Source organism: Pogonomyrmex barbatus, unplaced genomic scaffold, assembly GCF_055798465.1.
Source record: "Pogonomyrmex barbatus isolate J1 unplaced genomic scaffold, ASM5579846v1 scaffold15, whole genome shotgun sequence".
Classification (NCBI taxonomy): domain Eukaryota; kingdom Metazoa; phylum Arthropoda; class Insecta; order Hymenoptera; family Formicidae; genus Pogonomyrmex; species Pogonomyrmex barbatus.
Window position 1 is genome coordinate 2,957,526 of NW_028297111.1, and position 18,070 is coordinate 2,975,595.

At 34.8% G+C, this 18,070-nt stretch overlaps 1 protein-coding gene across 2 annotated transcripts in view; it reads left to right on the forward strand.

The window, feature by feature from the left end:
- The window catches only part of LOC105425147 (1-phosphatidylinositol 4,5-bisphosphate phosphodiesterase epsilon-1), a 120,092-nt gene that overhangs the window by 61,336 nt on the left and 40,686 nt on the right, over positions 1-18,070 (forward strand). For both annotated transcript variants that reach the window (XM_089073529.1, XM_011635758.2), the window contains one exon: positions 15,648-15,953. The gene's annotated coding sequence lies outside the window, so the exon portion shown is untranslated. The remainder of the gene's footprint in view (positions 1-15,647; positions 15,954-18,070) is intronic.

Here is an 18,070-nt window from a genome sequence, read left to right on the forward strand (position 1 = left end):
TGTGTTTCCGCATTCCCTCTCTGAAACTTGTAAAAGGAAGTATTTGCAGTCACTTTGCGCCTTATCGAAAGCAAGAATGGCGAAACATCATTCCTCTCGACACTAGACACTTTTTTAGTCTTCCACTGACGAGTCGCGTCGGTCGCGTACACAGCAGCTTCTAAAAAACTGAAGAAAAGTTTTAAGCCAGCACTTTTCTCGTCGTGCCCGACATGTTACGACGGTTGTAAATTTTTACAAAATTTTACAAATTTTTACAAATCTTTCTCACAAAAGACAGGGAAACAAAGTTCAAAAATTTTAATTAGTCGTTTGTATAATGCCGACAATATGACGAGACGACGCGATGAGTCGAAGGAACTGCAACATCTTTCGAAAAGTAAACGAGAGAGGCTTAACGCGAAATAAATTCGATTATTGTCGTTCCCTTTCGTTGTTTCTTCTTTCTGCCGCAAACAACGACGACAGCTTTTTGCTCTCCTATGAATTCTTCAAACGAGACGGGAGATACTGGGTGAAATTTATATTGCAACACGAGCAGCGATGCGGGATGTAAACTACAGGTTTACGTGCTGGCCTCGTTGGTGCTCTCTGCCAGTCGTTGGTGAGGAAAAAAAAAGGTTATGCGTGGAACAAATATCACTCGACAGAAAAAAGATTTTCCATTTATTCGTTCGTTGTGCACTGCTCGAGACGATAAATAAGAGAGAGAGAGAGAGAAGCAATTTATAATAAGAAATAGTATTTTGAGACAAACGATAACTTTTATTTGTAAAAATTATTAAAAATACTGGGTACACACAATATGTATATATAAGAGAAAAGTACAAATGTCCATAAAGATTTAATCGCTCAGAAAAGACATAGGAGTTAAACTTTGCTCAAGTTACATAATCCATTAGAACAATCCAACGAGCATTAATGTAATTCAACTTAGCAGTATGCCACGTTTAAATTGCAATCTAAACGAATGCGCTTGAGAGTCAGAAGTATTTATTGTTGTTTTATCAGGAAACTCTGTTATTTGATACAAGCGAAATGTGGATAAATAAAGATGTGGCAAATCCTATTAAATAAACTGAACAGCGCGCATGTCTCCTTTCTCTTCATCTTCATTCAAAGAAGAGAAGAAACTTTAAAGATAAATCCTCATTATCTTCATGAAGAATATCATTATTATTATATTTATTAATATTATTATATTATTATATTATTCATTATAAATCTCTTAAATCTCTTCTTAAATAATTTGCATTAAAAGGAAAGTTTGATCGAAAGTTATTTGATATTTAGGAAACTGTGATATATTTTTTATGTTTCGAACGTCACCTTCGTATTGCTCAACATATACCGTTGTTAGTAATAGTGGAATGTGAAGCAAACACATTTCTCTATGCTGTCCCAATGATTTGCGAAATTACAGAAAGTTAACTTGCTGCTTGCCATCTTTCCTCGTCCTAGCTTCGTCTCTAATTATTGCGCAGCAAACAAATTCGAATTACCCTAAACGACTACGAACACTAATTCGAACTTGGAACATACTAAGATGGTTGAAAAGTTTAATTGCGTTTGTCACGGTAGAAGATAGGTTGTTTGCGTAAAGACAAACAAGATAGACGTCGATTATTATTATTCTCTTGTATCTTACGCATATTACCCCATTTTCTGCGTTATATCTGCATTAAATTTATGCCGAAACACGAATTACTTTTGATTTTAATTTTAGTTATCACGAATAAAACGAGTTTTTATTACTTCATAAACAACTTTATTTAATAAATAATCAATTATATTTATTTCGTTATATAAACACGTATATAAAGTAAGCGATTCACATTTCTTCACTTTTTCACTTTTTCTTCGCAGTTGGTATTATCAATCGATTCATAAATTAGCGACGGAAAAGGGAACGTATGATATGCTGACTTGATTAATGTTGCACATTTCTCAATCGAGAACGAAATTGCAATGCGTGTAAAATCACTCAGTAACCGAATTGAAAGCGAACGACAGAATTTATTACGCGACCCACATGGCCGACGCTCGCCATCAATTTTGATTGTTTTTCCAACGCAGAAAATCCTCTATGTATAAAAATGTGTATGTGTGTATATATATATATATATATATATATATATATATATGTGTGTGTATGTATATATATATATATATATATATATATATATATATATATTTATTTATTTATTCGTATTTATATAGTTCAAAACAAAATATGCAACAAATATTTTTATATATTTCGTACTGATTTCTCTCGGAAAAAAATTTTGTAAAAATTTTAGTTACAGAATCAATCAACTCAAATGATTAAACAATATTTGCGACGGGACATCGTTGATCCTGTCCGCTTTTAAACGAATTATGATTTAGCGGATATCCAATTTCGAGTTTGACTGTCAAGATCACACAGATCATAATCGCCCATTAAATCTCCACTGATGAGAAATCGATTTTAAATTTATCAAAAAATTTATGGCCAAAGGAACACACGGAACAAATCTGGGTCACTCTGTGTGTGCCGTTTGAACGTGGCTTTCAATTCCCAGCTCTTTAAACGCTGTTAAATCCAGTTAAAGGCGATCTTAATTGAAGCGACATTAAATGTTCCGCGTGCATAGAGTTGACGATTTGGATTTGGATTGCTCTATTAATGCCACGTTTCTGCGATCTTGCGCTATCCGTAACACACGCGTAAGAATGACTTTCATTTTTCTCATGCCATGTGCAACTTGTCCGGAATAACTCTTCGAGATTATCCGTGTGATCAATCGTGATTAAATACGAATAGTCGGGTAATATTTACGATCCCGATGGAAAAATCCTGACTTACCAAGGAGGGAAAAAGGCCAGACGGGCGCCAGCAGGGTTTAGAGTGCCAGTCATTCTTGCTTTTTTGTTTTTACGCACGATGCAGCAGCAGTGTGTCGTTCTATGTGATCGTGAGGTTTATTCCAGGTTGCTGCGAAGACAGAAGAGAAAATGGCAATAGCATACAATAGGGCTCGCGAATCGAGCCTTCTAAACGAAGCGAACATGCGAACATAGCCGTGCTGCGGTCCAGTTGACACGCACAAAACCCATTTAATAGACGATAGAAACGTCACTACGTCGGGATTAGTAATACGTGATGTATTCACACGGTTGCCTTGTCGGGGAATTAAACCGATGAACATCTACGTACGTTATCCAGGATTGGATTATCAAATCTTATTTGTAATAATTACCAGAAAGATACGTTACTAGCGAAACTCGAGAATCTACGACAACGTCGTATCGGAACTCGAAACTCTGTTTTCTTTACGATTGCCATGATGTGAGCGCGTTTACGGCATCTTGAAAGTCCGGCTCGTTGCGGACTGCACGTCTACTCGAGTTTTCATTATCGTCGTCCGAAGGCGAGAAAAGACGAGAAAAAGATTACGTCGCAACACCTCGAAGTTTTCACGCTTGTAGGAGTTCCGTGAAAACGTATTGTAGAATACGGATATAGACGGAGAAACGGACCAGGAAGGACAAGGTACGTCGCATTCTTTCAACAGATCTTGCAACCATGACACACCCATGCGACTTCGCAGTTTCGCAATTTGGCATCCCGAATGACAAGAGTCGGACACGCTTGGCCAACGTTCGCATGGGTTCGCACACACGTGACATCGATCTGAGGACTTCCCGACCTGGGCGTGGTCCCGCGAAAACGGGAATAAAGGGGACTACGATCGTTTATTTACCGGCGTTTAACGCGGACGTCACAAAGCGGGAGCCATCATTTTTGTAAGCGCTATAGTAAATCATACTTCACGGGAGCTTTATAATTCAGTTACAAGTATGACGTAATGTGACGATTAGCATTTCATTCTAACTAATTATAATAATTGTTTATGGATTAATCCAAGTTATTTATGTTCACTATTCTATCTCAACAATAATTCTAATTTATATTCTAATTAATATTTGTCGCAAATATCGGATTAAAATGACGCCGTATACTAGGAGAAAAATATTTAAGAGATATCAGAATGTAAAAAATATATATATATCGAGTAGTTTTAAATTAATATATTAAATTATGTTCAAAAAACTTTTATAATATTTCAAAATTTTAAAATTAAAAATGCGAATAATCATGATATAATTTAGAAATTATAAAAGTTATATTATATATATATATATATATCTCCTAATGATGAAACAATGCGAATTCATAAATTAGCTTGTAGAAAAAAAACTCACACTTTTAATCACTGTCTTCGTTGTAAAATGGGACGTGACACGCAATAAGCGTTGCGACACAGATAGCTACAATACAATTAAAAAATCACACTTTTTATTGGAATCGTCGGAAATCTCTGCGGAAAATTCTCAATTCCCGAACACGCAACATGTGTACATTCTCTGCGTATATCGAAACCGACGCGGATATGTTCGCACGAACAAACCAACAAATCTGTTTGACGTGAGCGTGAAAAATTTGCGCAAAAAATTTCGACTTTCCAATGCCGACGGGGGGAGGAATATCCGATTCGATAATTTCCGCAAGAAACGGAAGCCCACTATATTTACCGCATGTTTTAATGCGCGGCCAGGAATTATTCACTTATTTTCTCGACAAACGGCTCGCACCACGCAGGAAATTAAACTTTTCCTTCCATAACTAATTTTCCACCAGCTTTGCGCCACGAAATATTTTCGACGCCAGATTATGGTCGGAGGGATGTTAGCTCACTCCCGCCTTTCGCTCTCTCTCCCCCTCCTTCCTTCTCTCTCGCTCTTTCTCTCTTTCGCTTTTCGCCTCTACCGATACGTTAATTATGCCGCATAAAGCTCGTTGGCCCGCCACGAAAGTTTGCCGCGTATTTTACGGCGCGTGCGGAGTTATAATTACACCAAAATATCACCTATTACCAGCGTATTCACCGCCGCGGCCACAATACCGTTGGGAAGAGCAAATTTGTTTGGTTACACGCGTAAGTTGGCACGTAACAGGCAAATTAAGTTAATAATTTACGATGTACCTGCAGGATTCAGACAACAGTTGGAAACTAGTTCTATCAAGGAGAATCCTTATTTCCGACCATTTTGCCACCCAAGAGATGGCCGGTCCTCGCGAAATAACAGATTATTGGCAACTATAACGTGTCAACTATACTAAAATTTAATTTATCGGATATAATACACACCTTCGAACATCTGTCTGAAAAATCTCGTGATTCCCATGAGCGACGTTCCAATCTTTTCCGAGCGTGCGCGAAGAAAAATGGGCTCTGTTAAATAGTCGCTTATATGCGCGGCTAAGTAAATTTTCTATACGTAATTTATTTAAGCAGTTAATGTGAGCGAAAATGGTTTTACGATGAAATATAACTTTAGCTTCTCTAAGGCAATATCTCAGTTCATTATGATAAATTTCTCTCGTGAATGAAAACAAAATTTAAATCATGAACAATAACAAAACAAAATTTTTTTAAATTTGCAATGATTTAAATAGTCATTCTAAATTATATGAATTTTATAAGCTTCTATTAATAAGATTATGACTTTATATATAAGATGAAATTTATATTATAAAATTTATTTTTAATTTATTATTAAACTGATCGAATATAATGAAACAAAGATATATAAAGATAATAAACAACCCTACTATTAAGGCATCAAGAGAGCCGTCCACTATCGTTTAATTAATTTTCACGCAGCATCGTTGAAGCAAAGCGGAAAGCTCGATCCGTGCTTAATTAAGGTGTCTAAGCGTCGCGTCGTAACACTAGACGCATTTCAATGAGCATCCACAGACAAGTGCCTTAGAAGTTGTCGAATTTGAATATTATACAAATCGATAAGTCAGTATTAATTATATGCGATACATTGATGCGTATATAGAATACAAAAAAAAGCATATAAAAGAAATATATTACTTATAACAATAGGTACAATTTAGATGATTTCATTGATTGTGCTAAGTGTCAAGCAAAATGTATATATAAAAACAAAAAGTCAAAATTGCATGCTACGAATTTTACATTATAATTTAAAATTATATTGAATAAAATATATTAAGGCCAATAGTCTTAAAATATTTCTGAAAGATACGTATATTATAGTTATTTTATAAATATATTAATCAGGTTTTAGACGATTACAGAAATATTTGTAAAATATCATCATTAAATATACTATATTTGTGATAAAATAATATTTGTGCTAATAAGATGTAATAAACAATAATTTCTTCGTAAAAAAAGTCTTTAAAAAAATATTTGGTTCATCAAAGAAATTGTCTTGAAAATTTATTTATTCGGAGAATTCGGAAAAATGCTACGTGTGTAAGACATTGTATATGTAAGAGGAAAATAGGGAGGAACGTAGGAGAACAGTTTTTGACGTCATTACTAAAATTTTCAGTATGTATAGTGGAGTGAAAGAAAAGCGTCACAAGAATGCTTTATCCTGAATCGGTTGCATCGTTTGTCTTTGTTAATACGGACAAGTTTCAATCAACAAGTTTCTGAAAATAATGAAAAATTGGTACTGCTTCTAACGATGAAAGCTCCACGTCGTCACGCGTATTCATTTTCGAGCAGCTAAAGCTTCTTCGTACGATCAAACCTTGACCTTTCGCCTCCACTACTACAAGTCTACATCCCCCATCTTAGCTAAGCTAAAGCTGCGCTAACGACGAGATCGAGTCGAGCGAAGCGTCTAGACATGTTCATTAAGCACGATTATCGGCGACGTGGGGAAAATGTAAATTATCGCACCCTCCACATTGTTAATTTCTGACATATCGGAAGTGAGTTGATTTATCTAATTCCGAGTTGGCGCGGTTATAGCTACGGATATTCAAAAGTAAGAGATTCCGGCGAATCAAGTTTTGAAAGAAGTATTAATCGATAATATACGATATCGTTTTGTCAATAAATTTCATTTAAGCTTTACAGTAAATGAAGCGGAAATGCGGGCGACATTACTCCGCGTTGTGGCCCCGTTACACGCATATTTCCCTGAATGTATACGCCAGATATCGGATGAACGAGCGGATGGCTTAATGGAGTTTGACCGTTGATAACGACACGACGAGGGAGTCCTGAGTAATTACGTTACGAATGCGATAACGCCGTTCATCATCGAAAAGCTATACCGAAAAGCTGCGCACATATTGTACTATTGCGTACAATAGTGTTCGTGTTTATTTGTCATGTTTGTTCGAGGTTTGCACCCGTGTATTTGTGTATGAGTCTAGACGAGCTAGACATACATATTTACTTATTTATTTACTCTTGTACATATTTGATATATAGAGAATACGTCAAGCATCCTCACATTTTACGTGTGCGCGCATAAGTGTCAACTCTCGGAGAGAACTTTTGATTATCTTCTAATTGCTTCCAAAACTTTCTCTTCCGTCCAATTATTACTTGAGTTCAGTATTAAGAAACTTGTAATACAACAATTGTATGGTCAAAATCAGAATACTATTATACCTTGAATTTTGACATGGATGTTCTCTTTATAATAAAATATTTAATTTATTGCAGGCAAACAAAGTTTAGCTGTTTTCTAAAATTTCTAAAAGATATCCACGAGTATTAGAATCTCTTTTCCTTTTTTTCAATTTTCTCAAAAATTACTTCATATTATTAATTCTTAATAATTTATTCGATTTTATCATTATTTTCATCATTCATTACTTCCGCGAGTAAGTGAATAAGATAAAATGGAACTTGACATACTTATCCATTCACCTCTACAGATATGTGTGTGTGTGTGTGTGTGTGTGTGTGTGTGTGTGTGTGTGTGTGTTTTGTATCCGCATAAAACTTTTCGCGGACACTGAGATCTGAGATTTTTGTTTTTCGCACCGACTGTTGCGAAGCGGAATGCGCGGGTCAGTCTCCCGGATCCGCGAGACTTAAACTCCCTTAGACCTTAACTTTTCTCCAAGTGCAATCTTTCTCGTGCGCGAAAAGTTTCTGGCACGGACTCGTAGAAAAAAAGAGTTGCAAAGTTCGCGGCTTGATATCGTTCCTGCGAAAGCTCGTTTTTCCGGCGGATATGCATGATATTTGGGTTCTTTTTTTTTTGCAGGCGCTCAGATCGCGGTGCGCTACCCGCGCCGTTAACGCCGACGCGTCTTACACATTTCGTTTCATTTTATTTTTTTTCCTTATTTTTCTTTTTAACATATTCTGTACGTGCGGTCGCGTGTATGTTTAAGCGTGCTGTGGTGCACATATCAGGGGGAATCCCCTGATATCAACGGCACATATAGCCACTATATTCTATCGATCGCCCCACATATTACACCTCCACATTCTTCCTCCTATCCTATTCTCCTTGTTCCTCATCCCCTGTATCAAACTGCAGCCAATTGGACCCCCGTAACCGAAGTCGCACGCGTGCGCACGCGTCTTCTGATTTTTTTTTTCATAATTTTCCTCGCGAAAAGTTTCTAATTGTCAGAACAAATAAGTGTTGAAATTTTCAACTTTATTTACTATGAGAATAAATGCATATCAATTTGCTATATTTAAAAAAAACTCCATTAAAAAAACAAATTTTCTTGAATATAAATTATTTTTAATAATTATTCTCTATTCATATATTTAGTTAGTTATTTACAAAAACTATCTTTATTTGTTAATTTAAGATGTTTTTAATATCTATAGATTGATCTTGTTCATGAATTGTTTTACATAATTTCTAGCATCAGCAAGAAGAAATGAAAACATGCATTATTGAATCTAAATTGAAATATTTGTGAATATCACAATAGATATATACATTGCATTTGCTGATGCATATTTCTTTATTTATTATAAACATTTTTAGTTATACAATAATTATTTAAATCCATCGATTAACGTAAAAAATGTGTCGTGTCATTTTACTAGACGACTTTAAAATGGGAACTTTTACGATAATAAAAAAAACACGTAAACTGTCAATCCCCTATCTATTCTTTTTCAAATTCCATGTTTTCTTGTGACTCAGAGTCATTTTTCAATGATTTTCAGAATATTTTCCTCTACTTGTTTATATAATGTCACGAAACAAAAGACAAATGAATAATGGTTTTCCCCGAGAGTCACCTAGCTTCGTAATACTGTAATGAAATATGTATGTGCAAACAGCTGTCTGCACATTAGAACGGCTCCTATTATCTTCAGAATGGCAATAATGAGGCACAGATGTTGCTATTAACAAATATCGTAACGTAGAGAAAACACTAATGCTTGCTATTCGACTTCCGCGATGAGAAATTTATAGCTCGGTTATAATAAATTTTATTGTCTAATCAACAATCGTATCTAATTTTCACAATTAGTTGTTACCATCGATATTCTAATCGACGATCGGAAACATTTCGACAGCGTAATCGACGAAGAATTCATCAATTGACTATTTTATATAAAGAGATCATAACTGGCTAACGGACAAAATAACTAATCGAACGCGATACATAAAAAAAAAAGCAATCCGTCTGTATATTCAACACGTTCCTCTTCAATGAAATGTCTTCCTGATTGAAACATCATTCGTTGCTTGTCGAACGTTACATGATTATATTCGGTTTTTCTTTGCCTGCTTATAATTTGATTGTTTTCTCAATTTTACTTCAGCTACTATGAGAATTACGAATGTATAACATTACTGCAAAAGTTAGTATAAATTAATTGTTTATAAGAAAACAATTCTATTCAGCTTGATATACATACTTATTCTGATGGAACATGTGATATGCTTTTTCCAATTTTTTGAAAATTAAAACTTGTAAATTGTTTAAAAATTTTTAAATTATGTTTCAAATTGCATGGGAAATGACCATTTAAAATAAAATGGCCTTTTTCCGCTCCCTTCCCGATGATAAATTTGCATATTTCGTGATTGATATTTCATCTTTTATTGATCAATTGTCGAAGACAATATTCCTGCTGTATAATACAGCTATATATAGACAAAAATAGCTTGACTTTATTGAAATTCTTTTTGATAAGTATCTCATCTTTGTTCGATTCATAGTAAATAATATCGCCTACATTTGCCTAAATTTATAAATGGTTGATTCACTCATAATCAGTTTCAAGATATGGTCCTTCTCTTCGCTATTCTTTCACTTCTATAAAAGATGGAATATTTCTTTTATTTTACATATTTGACTTGTACATTTATTTAAGAAATGCGGGAATGTTTTCCTATGAAGGGACCTGTTCGATATAGCCTCTCTTCGAGACTTTCGCGTTTCTGACAATGTTTACACACTGAAGCTACAATAAATCTGAAGATAATCGAATTGAGATTCCACGCTAGACAATTGCACAAATATTTAACTTACCTAGAAAGTTTTTATATAATTGTTAACATTGCACATATTTATCTGCAGAAATTTATATGGTTTTAATTCTCGAATTTTTTATTAGCACGTTATTTTTATGTATTATTGAATTACATACGTGCTATCTATATTCTTTATATGCCAAATAGTTTTCATTTATTTATATATCTTTTTAAATTTTTAAGATGTAACAAATTTCTCTATGTCTAAACTATTAAAATATCTTTTTCGGAATTTACTTTTCGAAGAAAATCAATTTAACGATGATGGTCTCACGAAACAAACTTTGTATAGACGACACGACTGTTCTTTTAGTGAATATTTCCTCGCCTTTGCTTTCACGTCAGTGCATCGGACGTTTTCTCGTAAGTGGAGGAAAAAAGCACTCTGATGAGATTCAGTCGCGATTTTGTAAGAGCTTCCGTTTCTGGCGAGAGTGACGATGAGAGCGACTAGTAATGTGATATATTTTATGCAAAGCGGCAAATCGATTTGAAAAAAGTTGCAACGACATTTTTAAAACCATTATCAATGAGTGTTATGAACATTACATCTTCTTGTTGAAAAAGAATTGATTTTAAGAAAAAGAAAGATATGTGGTTGGCGTAGCAGATATTACAGTTTAAAAGACACATTTAAGACAAAAAGATATACTCCTACGTCTGCTAAACAATACTGCAAATAAAATAATAATCATATAATAAATCTTACAAATAAAATTACTTACATCTAAATGATGGATCTTCTATTTGGATCGTTCTTGAATGAAAAGTCAGAAAATATTGAGCTATTGCAAAAACATTTTAATTAATTAGTCAACAAAAGTGCTTTGCTTCAATAACAATACGAGCTACACCAGGTCTAATAAAGCTCGAAAGTTTCTAAATGTTCTTCAGATTCGCCAACTTTCTTTCGTAGAGAGAATGATGGCGATGGTTTCATAAAATCTGACGTGGAAAAATAGGGCGATGCACAGCGCCCGGTGCAAACGAGATAAACTTCTTCTGGTGCGAAACGAGCTTAAGCAAGCTGTTGTAAATTTTATCCCCGCTCTCCCTTGTATGTAACCAGTACTCGCGCGAACGGGGACGTCGAATGCTCCAGAAATCAGAAATCCTTAATTAAAATCTGCGAAAGTTTTATTTCGACGTTTCGAAATGTTTATATGCTCGCAATATAGATGTAATTATTTTTTGTAATTATCTTCTAACACATTTTTTTTATTACGGCTGATATACCTATTATTTCTTATCACTATGATTACATTTATGAAAAATATTCTAAACTATTAAGTATATCTTTAGTAATTGTCGAATATTTTTTCCTTCAAAATATTATAAGATTAAGAATTTTATCGGATATCAACCTATTATTTTTTTCTATTATTTGAAAATTGAAGAATTTGAATAAATTAGGTTTAGAAAAGAATCATGAAAATAAAATCTATTTCTCCAATTAATTGTAAGAATATGCGCAATCCTTTTACTTACTAATTTTTATTTTTAAAATATATAACAAATTTAAATATTTTGTATTAAAAATTTTAATATTATAAGAAATGAGTTTCTTTATAATTTTTGTTAGGAGACAATTAAGTTAATTTTAAATTTATTGCAGAGTTTGTAATTTTCAAAAGTACAGATAGCTCTGAAACAATTTGTACATTTATCACGCTGTTTGAAGATGCAATTTGACAAAACAACATTGTCTAATAGTAAGTGCAAACTTTGCTTAGTAAGTTGTTTTCCGCAAATGAACTTTCTGATGCATCGCATAGAATGTTACAACCTACGTTCGCATAGAATGTTACAACCTACCTTCTATCGCGTGTTTGCACTTTTGCCCTTATATTACTAAATGTTATAATAACTAAATGTTTTTGAATTTATTATATTCCGAGCACCTCTGTCTTTTATGTCTTTGTAAAAGTAAAAATACAAAGCTTGGCAACATCAAAAGCGGATCATTCCCACGCAAGCTTTTTCTATGTAATAGAGATACATATAACAGTAACAGAGACCGTTAAAACTGTTAAATTGTGATTATTGTAAAATAATATTTTGCTGCCTGTTGTAGATTTGCAATATTAATTATGTGCGAGTAGTAACAGATATCCCCGAGTTAACAAAAAATACGAGCCAACTATAATAATATAAACTTTTAATTTTTGTTAAGTATGATTTCAATTTCACTTTTCTATAATCTTAACTATTATATTGTTTCTCGAGAAATAAAAAATAAATAAAAAAAAAAAAATAAACGATGAGCTCTCGTGCATGTGTGATAAAATTTATTCGCGGAACATGGTAAACTTTTATTCAAATATATTTTCTCAGTCTCTAACTTTTCCTATATTTCATAATTTTTCTTGTCTAATCATATAAGAGTTATCTGGGATAATAAGATTTACGCGATCAAATACAATCTACAATAGGAAATTTCGCAAAAGGTAGACGTTATTCGCCACGCTATACACTATTGGCTAGGTGCTCCGCACATTAGCCGACAAAATCAATGTGGAATCTCTGTGATTCATTCGAATTGAATTTCGATTCAAGGAAATGCTCTCGATAGCGAAATCGTGAGTTAAACTTCGCTTCACCACATCTCGAGCACATCCATTGTCGATCATTAGATAGCGGCTAATAAAGTATTCCCTGCCACGCGCTAAGTTTCCAGAAGTTCGCAAAGAACCAATTGCAATTCCCGGCGAATAATCGTGTTGGCGTGCAATGATGAGCGCTGTCGCAACCTCGACACTGCAACGCGTAACTTTCCGCAGACAGGATTATCATTCGAGAGAACAACACGCGAGAAACTGTACACGGCCGAGAGACATGAAGAACTTAAATCCATGAAATATTTACTTAGCAGCAGATTGGCGAGCGATCGAAAAAGATTATGAGTTATTTATAAGTTTCATGTTTTATAACAATCACGAGTGCACTTTTCAACTTATCATCTTCCCAAAATCTTTCTTCAAATCAAAAATGTTGTGAAAAGGATATTTTTATTTTCGAGGTCGACAAGGTCGAATTTGTAGAAAGATAGAAATTACATAAATGTATCACACACATTTTAATCCCACGGCTTTCTTTATATCCCTGGGGCATATTGTCATACCTGGGCTCGTGTCAAACAATTTCCCGATCTTACGCTTAATCATCTCGATAGCGTAAGCAGCTGATGCATCAAGAGAAGCGTCGACGAAATGAAGCCGTCAAGTGTGGCTCTTCGGGAACCCTGTCGAAGTGAAGTTAGTTTTAAAGGTGAAACACGCCGGTGCATTCCATCAGCGACAGCAGCTTGCAGCTGCAGTCTGCGAAACCGTGCCGCTTTATGGATTAACGAGCGTCCGCACTTTCGCCAAGTTTCACATAACGTAACGGTCGTGAAGCGCTGGCGAGTTCGCGCGTTTGCGAACGCGACGCGGACGTTTTTGGTGTGAAGGCGAGCACTTGCGGGACGAATTTCTGATTAATTTCACCAGGACGGATAACGAATGTGAATACCGTGATAACATAACGTACATAACATTACACTCGATGATATTTGAATATCATCACGTCTATTGGGTTTAGTTAATGTAATACTATTTTTCAAAAACGGAATTTTAGCTCTTTGAATATCAGCCGATTGGAATTGAATAGAACTCGGAAAATGGATGTATATGTTAAACGGAACGGTAATTCTCAATCGATTAATTTGTCAGGTCGAGCCGCAAATGAGATAATAAAGAGAGAATAATAGTAAAGAGAACTCACAAAATAGCAACAGGTGAAACAATGTTGACTTTTCGAAACCTCTGATAAGTTGGCTAATTTTTATTTGTATTATATATGCGGTGTGAACTTTCCTATAAGTAATTATAATCATATTATGATAAAATATATGATAAAATGTGTGATTAAAGAAGAATACGATTGTATAAATATAATGTTCTGTAAATATAATGCTTTTTATATAAAATTATCAAATGAAAATAAATCAAAACAACCTAAAATTATTATTATATATACGCCAAGTTTATAAGAATCTTGAATATGTTAAGATATCGTAGGTATCGTACTGTCTTTTTATTTTATATCGTCTTTCTTTTCTAATGAACAATATAAAAAGAACACGGTAAAAAAGAAGAAACTGAATAAAAATATCTATTAATCGGTTGCGGGTGTAGAGCGTAAATGTGCTTTTATGTATTGTCTCGATAGTAGCGCACGTGAATTCGTGCTGCTTTGCAATAGTACGAATTGGGCTTGAAGCCAGTTCATTTTAGCAAAAACAGGGAACACTTCTACGCCATCTCCTTTCACCACATTTCTTTTTGTTCTTTAGACTTCTCCTCAGTGGTAGACATCCGTGACGTGCTTTCTCCACGCGAAGCATCATTCTTTCAACGTGGTCTGCCAATCTTTTGTTCTTTGATATAAAACAACGTGCAGAGAAAAATAGAGACTACTTCGAGTACGAGACAATCATTATATAGTAACATCGATCTTTAAAAATAATTAGGAAATATAAATATGGCTGTCGAAATATTCGATACGTATATTTTCTATTCTAATTACGTTGATTAATTGTATAATTTTGAGTTGATTTTCTCTTAGCGGAAAATGTGCTTAATGAGAAATATTTTATACACGGATCTGTATATGGAAAAAAAAAAATATAAACATATAACTGAGATTTTAAATAATTTATAATTATATATTATAATATATTTTCAATACGTGTATTTTCTCTCTCTTTTCTTTTTTAATATGATAAACATGCTAAAGAAATATAATCTTTAAATCTCGATTAACAATCTTTACAATTATTTCAAAAGCAAAATGATTATTAAAAAATCTCGACTGTACTTCGTACAAGCCTTTTTATCTATTTCTCTCGTAGATCGTTTCTCAAGTATGCTAAAATCATTTCCAACTACGAATATATTGATTCGCAAGCCACGATAAGAAAGCTGATGACCTCCAAAAAATCTCCACGATAAATTCACTCGCACGAATTTGTGAAAAAGAGCTCTCACTCTTGAGAACGCAGAAAGACGAGACACGTGGTACGCTCGAAGGGATTTCGGTGGACTTTAAGTCCTTCGAAGGACTATAAATCGTTCGCTCTCTCGATGCTCTTGCTCGAATTTCTCTCTCTCTCTCTCTCTCTCTCTCTCTCTCTCTTTCTTTCTTCTCTTTCTTCTTTTCTTCCTCCCCCCCCATCTCTTTCTCTCCCGCATCTTTTGATGATAAATTCAAGTCTCTCGACTTCAACCCCCGACTTATTTTTCTTCTCTTTTCTCCAGATCACGGTCAGCGTGCTGAACCTGAGGAGGAGAATTCCAGGCAACGACGACAACGGAGCAGGCAGCTCAGCAAAAGAAAGCGTGAGAGGAGCTTCTCGATCGGCTCTATATCGATGGAGCCCTCTTGATGCAGACCGCGGAATTACGCGGGGATCATTCGGCCTGGTCGTCGGACTAATTCCACCGGCGGGCCCCGGCGACTTCACGGAGTAGCGAGCTACGTCGCTCTCTCATCCTCATCGACGGCGACAGACCCAGCCACTTCCACTTCCTCCACCCCACGTGGCCGCATCATTACCTGATAAGGTAAGTCTTGTCAAAATTGTATTTCTAGCGAATACTTACGAGCATTAAAAAATATGATGTGTATTTGTTCCGAAATAAAAGTTCAATTTACACATCTTACTTCAAAATACCAATGAATATTCTTCAAACGTTATTTTAATTTGGAGAAAATATTGTATGATTTAAAGTTTTATCTTTTTGTTAATGACCAGACTTGCTTATTGAGCATCTTATAATAATTTTATCAATCTGTAATCTTACATGTAAATTCTATCAATTTAATAATAAATAAACTTTATTGAAAAGAACGAGAAGTTCTACAAAAATTTATGGTGTCTGTATATGTTACATTATATATATTAATATATTTTTATTATAATATATTTTTACGAGGGTAGTCTGAAAAGTTTTGAGCCTTAACATAAAGATGACGTTACTCGTCAAAACCATTCTAGTACTACAATAGTATATGCTTTGAAAGACTTTTGTGAAAATTTTAGCCATTTTGGACGCTCAGTTGTTGTTTGATAATCGTTTGTGTCAGTCGATGTCAGTGTTTTTGTAAAAATGGAAAAAATTGAATATCATGCCGTGATTAAATTCTTACATTTGAAAGGCAATACGCCTGTGCAAATTAAAATCGAGTTGGACGCTATTTACGGGGACTCTGCCCCATCATTTGCCACCGTAAAAAGATAGGCAGCTGAATTTAAACGTGTCGTACCAGCTTGGCTGATGATGAACGTTCGGGACGGCCAAAAACTGCGACTACTGCTGATAACATGGAAAATGTTCACCAAATAGTACTGGACGACCGAATCAAGGTTAGAGAGATAGTAGAGGCTATGGGCATATCGAAAGAACGCGTTTGTCATATATTGACTGAAGAATTGGATATGCGCAAACTATCCGCGCGTTGGGTGCCGCGCTTGCTCACTTTGGACCAAAAACGAATTCGAATGAACATTTCCAAGTCCCTGTTGGAGCGGTCGAGCGTCATCACAAGCGAAACGAGTCAGATTTTTTGCATCGATTCATAACTGTAGATGAAACTTGAATCCACCACTACACTCCAGAGACAAAAGAACAGTCAAAACAGTGGACTGCAAAGGGTGAACCTGCTCCGAAAAAGGTGAAGACGGTTCCATTAGCTGGGAAGGTAATGGCGACTGTTTTTTGGGATAGTCACGGAATTGTGTGTATCGACTATCTTGAAAAAGGTAAAACAATAACGGGAGCGTATTACGCATCATTACTTGATAAGCTGAAGGCAAAAATTGCAAAAAAACGGCCGCATTTGAAGAAGAAGAAAGTGCTGTTTCATCAAGACAACGCACCTGCTCACACTTCGGCGGTCGCCATGGCCAAAATTCACGAACTGCACTTCGAATTGGTTGACCACTTACCGTATTCACCAGATCTGGCCCCCAGCGACTTTTTCCTATTTCCTAAGCTTAAAGTTTCGCTTGGAGGACAGAGATTTTCATCGAACGAGGAGGTCATCGCATACGTAAATGCCTATTTCGCGGAGCAAGACGCCAGCTACTATTTGGAGGGGTTAAAGAGGTTAGAGTATCGATGGGAAAAGTATATCTACTTAAAAGGAGATTATGTTGAAAAATAAAACTATATTTGACCGAAAAAATACTTGTTTCTATGTTAGGCTCAAAATTTTTCAGACTACCCTCGTATATCAATGTAATCTCATATATAAATTCTGTCAATTTAATAACAAACGAATTCACTGAAAGCAAGAAAAAGTTTCCTCAAAACTTTTACGATTTTTGTATATGTTACATCATATATCATATGTCATCATATATATTTATGCTAAAATGTTTATCACATACAGAATCGATTCTCAACGGAACAGATAAAATGCAAACAGAATTTCTCAACAGAACAGATAAAATGCAAACATCACTAGCGAGAGACAACAAATTATTGATAGGCGTACGTGTTAGACTGTTCTTCTCGTTTATCTCGAATTTCTTCTCGAATTTCTTCATATGCTATCGAACTATAAAAGTATAGAAATTATTCCGCATAAATTCAAAGCGCGACTGCTTCGCAAACAAGATATTATCACTGTACATTATGGAGAAGCTGTTTGTGTTCATGATCCAATATGTTGATTA